Source organism: Amphiura filiformis, chromosome 8 (assembly GCF_039555335.1).
Source record: "Amphiura filiformis chromosome 8, Afil_fr2py, whole genome shotgun sequence".
Lineage (NCBI taxonomy): Eukaryota > Metazoa > Echinodermata > Ophiuroidea > Amphilepidida > Amphiuridae > Amphiura > Amphiura filiformis.
The window spans coordinates 22923357-22929407 of NC_092635.1; the positions used below are offsets into that span (position 1 = coordinate 22923357).

At 36.9% G+C, this 6051-nt stretch overlaps 2 non-coding genes across 2 annotated transcripts; one reads left to right on the forward strand and one right to left on the reverse strand.

The window, feature by feature from the left end:
* Positions 1 to 2482: 2482 nt before the first annotated feature.
* Positions 2483 to 2556, reverse strand: Trnat-cgu (transfer RNA threonine (anticodon CGU)). The gene has a single exon. It is a non-coding gene; the product is annotated as a tRNA-Thr (tRNA).
* A 164-nt stretch (positions 2557 to 2720) lies between these two features.
* Positions 2721 to 2794, forward strand: Trnat-cgu (transfer RNA threonine (anticodon CGU)). The gene has a single exon. It is a non-coding gene; the product is annotated as a tRNA-Thr (tRNA).
* The last annotated feature ends 3257 nt before the right edge of the window (positions 2795 to 6051 follow it).

The window sequence follows — 6051 nt, forward strand, 5'->3', positions numbered from 1 at the left end:
CTTGTTATTTTGGCCGTTTAACACGCAGTTCTATGGGCGGACATAAAGTCATAATTTTTTGAATTATGACTTTATGTCGAACTTTGCTCTGTTTACCTACAAACACAACAAATTTGGCTGATTCCATTTAGGTGCAAGTTGTGACATGTGTAAACATTACAAATATGCCAAAAAATCAGGTTTGAAAAAATTAACCAAATTCATATTATAAGATCGTACATTATGACTTTAAGGGAGAAATGACTCGCGTATATACCACTTTGTGTGTGTTTTCCAAAATTCCGCATTTGTCGGCTTATTTTCACCATTTTGTTACGTAACTGCAGAGGTCAAGCGGGTAAAAATTACCGGAAGTGAGATAAGGGACGCACCATTAGACTTCAAGGTGGAGGTTAGGAAGTTTTGGAAAAAAAAACTTTCCCCACTACATGAGCAAAAAAAAAAAAAAAAAAAAAAAATTCCCCACCAACACTAAAACAACAACGTTCCCCACAAACACTATAAAAAAGTATTTATAATGTATGTATGTCATAGATACAGTATTCAACTATCGCAGTGCCACTTACTCAACTTACATCATATTGTACATTCGTTTTAAAATTAGACAACGTTTACGTAAGCTTTTTTAATTGTCTTATCATGGTCATGGAACACGAGAATAAACCTAAAAGTGAACATTACCGAACTTACACCGAAATGTCTTTCATTCATCATCATCCTTAGCTTGATTAAAGCAAAAAACCGGGTCAGGTAGCAAGCTTTATTCAGAATAAAATGCAATGATAGGGTTCAAGATTGCATTAAAATTGCATTTAAGTTGCACGTATACGAGAAGTGGGAGAGAGCATTTAAATAATGCAAGAAATAATTTCGATTGAAACGAACAAAAAACAAAACAGTAACTATATTGATACACCTCCATAGTCAATGAAAGGTTTAATTGAAAAGACACTCTTGCAGGCTTGTTAGGGATCCACCTGCTATTACTAGGTTTAATTATTTTCTTGCTCTGATCTAGTACAACTCGTTGAATTACTGAAAATCATAATTTACTGCATGATCAGAACATTCATATGAAATATGATTAAACATCATGTCAAGTAACTCTAAATTAAATCAGACGGAGACTTTCACACATCCTTGCGTCAGAGTGAAACCAACGCTATAGGTCGATTTCGTTTTCTAAAAATTTATTGAAAACGTTTGGAGAAAACCAGGTTAACTGAATAATAGGGTAGGAAGAAATGATCTTATCCTTTTTTTAAACATCCGCAAGCATGGAAATTCAGTGATAAAGATGAGTTGTTCATGCTTCCCGTCATACACTGTGCTGAAGGCCATCATAGCATGGATGATGAACAATTGTCAGAATCAATCTCTTCTGGATTTGTGACGGCTTTTTACGCAGCTGTTGAATGGCAGAGGAATCATTCTTGGAGAAGCAATGCTTACTGAAGAGCAGCAATTTTGAAACAGCAAAATGTGATGAATTAATTGGTAAGTCAACGGTGACACCATGAGATTCCTATTGAATTAACTGTGAGGGGGACATGGCATCAACAACTGCACCAAATTCTGAATTAAGAATAATGTTTGAGATTGCTAAGGGGAGTAATTTAAGACCAATTTCAATGACATTTTACCATTTTTAAACCTCTGTAATGCAATGTTTGACATTTGAGCCATTGAACCCCTGAACTAAGTACCGTAGAACACTGTGACAATGACTTTTGGAGAGGAACAATTTGAGATATATTGAAAAAAGATTGTTTTATACGGTTTTGTCCCATTATATCATTCGAACCCTTATGAGAACCTTAGGTGCATATAAAAATGGAGCAATCCTATCTCCATCTGCCGGTCTACAACATTTGAGTTCTAGTGTAAATATGCTAAATAGCATTGGTTCCCCTGATGTAGCAAAATACCACCCCAAAACATAAACTTTCATGTTAAAGCCCTAAAGTACGATATCCGTCAAATCTTTACTTTCTTATTCTTTACCAAAATGCTGTATTATTAGTAATAACTGCCAGGAAGTGTCCCTGTCCATTTTAAGCTGAAAGTGTGAAAAAAGCCCACTACCTATGTTGGCCTTTTAACGTGCATTTCTATGGGGTCTTAATTTCGTATACTATACTACTATTCTGTTTAGGTGCAAGTTGGCAGATGTTTAAACATTACGAAATAGCAAAACAATCAGGATGAGACTAATTTCATAATTATGACATGTATAAGATCGTAAATGTTAGCAAACACGCTACTCAAACAAGTATGGACTTCCTTTTTGTGGGGTATTTACACCATTTATCACCATTTTGCAGAATTCAGCACTGTTCAGCTGAGTGTTGGCCAGAGATTTTGTCGTGATTTCTGACGACCTCAGGAAATTGATCAAAATTTGAAACAATCTTTGTAAAAATAAACATTAATTTTCACCAGGTTCGCCGTCGCAAATAATAAAGGAGACAAGGAGAAAAAGTGATCCCGCCTGGGAATCGAACCCAGGACCTCAGGTTTACGAGACCTATGCCTTAACCACTTGGCCACGGGAGCTTCATGATTACGCTGGTTGGAATTCGAACCCATAAGCGGTCACTTAAACTTATCTCCTCCCCGCAAATAGCCCATAGTAGCTATTTGCGGGTGGCTATTTGCGGGGAGGAGATAAGTTTAAGTGACCGCTTATGGGTTCGAATTCCAACCAGCGTAATCATGAAGCTCCCGTGGCCAAGTGGTTAAGGCATAGGTCTCGTAAACCTGAGGTCCTGGGTTCGATTCCCAGGCGGGATCACTTTTTCTCCTTGTCTCCTTTATTATTTGCGACGGCGAACCTGGTGAAAATTAATGTTTATTTATATAATTCCCGTCGATCATGCCACTGTTTTTCCGTGTTAATCTTTGTAAAATTTACCGCAATTTTCTGTGATTGATCAAAATTGAGCAAGGTTTGCAGTGATCGACTACAATTTAGCATAATTTTAGGCAATTTACATCAATTTTTCACTATGTTACCGCAATTTATAGCAATCCGGCTGTTTTTGTGTGATTTACCACTTTTCCCCATGTGACATGGGGCCTTTAACAGCCATGTTAGACTGTTTTCAATTCATCCACCTGCTACTCTACTGTGCTACTTGATATTTGAGTAATTCCAATGGATCATCTCATAATCACTTGACTGAATGTCACTGGATGTCACTGATATGTTTGTGAATCAATTAGCATGATTAGCGTGATTACAATCGTTCACAATTCTCATGATAACCCTTGCTGTTTTGATTGTTGAATGTTGATGAACTAGTTGCTGTTGTTGCTAATATGAGCGGAGGTGTAGGGGAAAAGGATTTCTTGACACATATTAGGAGAGGGTATGTGGTATTTGTACACACATGGGCATCTTTTAATTAAAACGCTCTGACTAAATTTTAGATAAAGGAAAACAGAACGGAAACGTTCAAATATGCAACATTTCCAGCTCGCTACTTTCGCATTATAATGTGGACCATTAAGGGATCACTATAGCAACGTTTGCATAGTATTTTTTGTGGGACATGATAGCACATCAGACACACCAAATTATATTTTGAATACGAAACAATTCGGGATATAATACAAATTGTATATCAAAGTATTAAAAATGGTATTTTATATATTTTTAGATTGGCAAAATTCGTTAATTTTAACTAATTTATTATGCAAATGAAATGAGTTTGGAAATACAACAAAAATTATATTTGACATCCTCAATTGATAAATAAATAAAGAAGATTTTAAATAAGGATTTAATAGCGACGTAGTTTTAATGAAAGGAGGTGATTTGGTGCAATTGCAGTATCAAAGCTCTAACATGTTATTTCATTTATGAAACTTGCACAAATGGTGTAGATAACCCAGGGCCGTTCCTAGGGATTTTGCCGCCCTAGGCAAAGCCTCCACCTGCCGCCCCACCAAAGCATACCAAAAAAGTGTTAAGGGGGTTACCCTTAAAAACTCATCAGTTTTGACCTTTTTGTATACTGCCCACGACCGTTTTCCTCAGTGACGTAGATTCCTTTTTGACATTTTTTTGGAAGGATGGGGTTAGAAAAAAAGTTCTTGAAGTGTAGTAAATTCAGCATCTTTGGTGACATAATAAGTTTGTGATACAAATGCGCGCTAAGCGCGCGAAAAATATTGCCCTTTTGAAGCCAAACTATTGAAATGTGGTGCAAAATGGAATAAATTCGCGCGAACCGCGAAAAATTCCTCTTTTTGGAAAAAAATGGTCAAATATGAGGTTAATTTGTCAGTAACCCACATAGAGTCGTCAACATTGGGGAAGGGGGGATGATTGTATGGACCACCCCGGCTATGGGTTTCCATCTTTTCTGTATTTTTTATCCCACTTTTTGTTTTTCTTCGACACTTTAGTGTTTTCTGTTTCTTTTCTCCTCTCTTCTATTTTTTCTTCTGTTTTTCTTTTTTCCTTCTGTTTTTTCACCGCCCATTTTCATCTTCCTTTTCTCCGCCCCTTTCTTCTTTATTTTTCTCCGCCCCGTTTCTTCTTTATTTTTCTCTGCCCCGTGTCTTCTTTCCTTTTCTCTGCCCCGTTTCTTTTCTTTTTCTCAGATCCCCCTTTTCCTTTTCCGCCCTGTTTTCTGTTTCTCTTTTCGTCCCCTTTTTATTTTCCTCCTATTTTTTCTTTTTATCCGCCCTCATTTTTTCTCCCCTTTTCTTTCTCCATTCCCGTTTTTTCTTCTTTTTTCGCCTTTTTTTTTGCGCCCCTCTGCGTTTGCCGCCCTAGGCGACCGCCTTACCTGGCCTAATGGTCGGAACGGCCCTGAGATAACCTCCACTGTAGCGAAACTGACACCAATATATTTATTTGTGACTTAACCCTTATATAGGATCTTCCATTAACAGACATGTAAAAATACTTCAAGCAAGTTGCATAATAACACAGGTCACAACACTGAAATGTCTTTAGTTTGTGTCCTACAACAAATCAATGCTACCCATTATAAGTGTCACCGTCACCCATTAGCGCCAATACGGCTTCAACTGGGTGTGTGTGTGTGTGGGGGGGGGGGACAATGGACCTGAATTGTCAAAAGTGGCTGAAAAGAACGAAATATGGGTCATTTTGCCGAAAGGTAGGGGGGGGGGAGGTCGCTCCCGGGATTAACGCGCATGCCTTCTTCTACAAGTGCCGACTTAATTCAAAAACTTCAAATAGGCCAATATCACTTGGATAAAATCCTACAAATGCCATCCAACCAATCAAACCAATTACAAGACCTCTTCTACATTGAAGCCTGCATTCCCTTTTAAAGGGAATATTTATTACTCTTTGATCAATGCAGTATTAAAATGTAATTGGGGTAATTTTTTAACCAACGCAAATTTGTTTTACCAACGCATCAATTTGTGTGATTTTTACTATTTTTAACACGTGGTTTTGTAATACATGTCTTAACAGAGAACCAAAAAGAATCCCCCGGGAATTTAACTTATTGATGAATTATTTGATGAATTACAGTTAACGTTCGTAAGAACATATTGCACAGAAACAAGTGGCTCTTTGCCGTTCTTTTGAACACGGGATTCGTTTGTCACCTTCTCAAATAAGTAACGTAAACCATGCGTAAACCGATGGAATAATATCAAATTGATCGTAACTTAAAATCGTGTTATAGCTTCAAAATGTTGCTCCGTAGTGTCTAAAAAATAGACATTTCGAAATAATTGGCATGTCGTTATCACAAAAATCGAATATGCAATACTCACAATGTCTTTGAACCTATCAATTACCCGGGTAAATTACCTGATATATGAAATAATCCAGGAAACATCAACTGTTAACAAAATCATGGTCGTGGAAACACGAGAATAAACCTAAAAGTGAACATTACCGAACTTACACCGAAATCATCATCAAACCCAGGTGAGGTAGCAAGCTTTATTCAGAAAAAAAATACAAAGATAGAGTTCAAACTTCAACAAATTGAATGAAAGTCACACGTATACAAAAAGTAAGAGAGCTCATTTAAATAATGCAAGAAATAATTT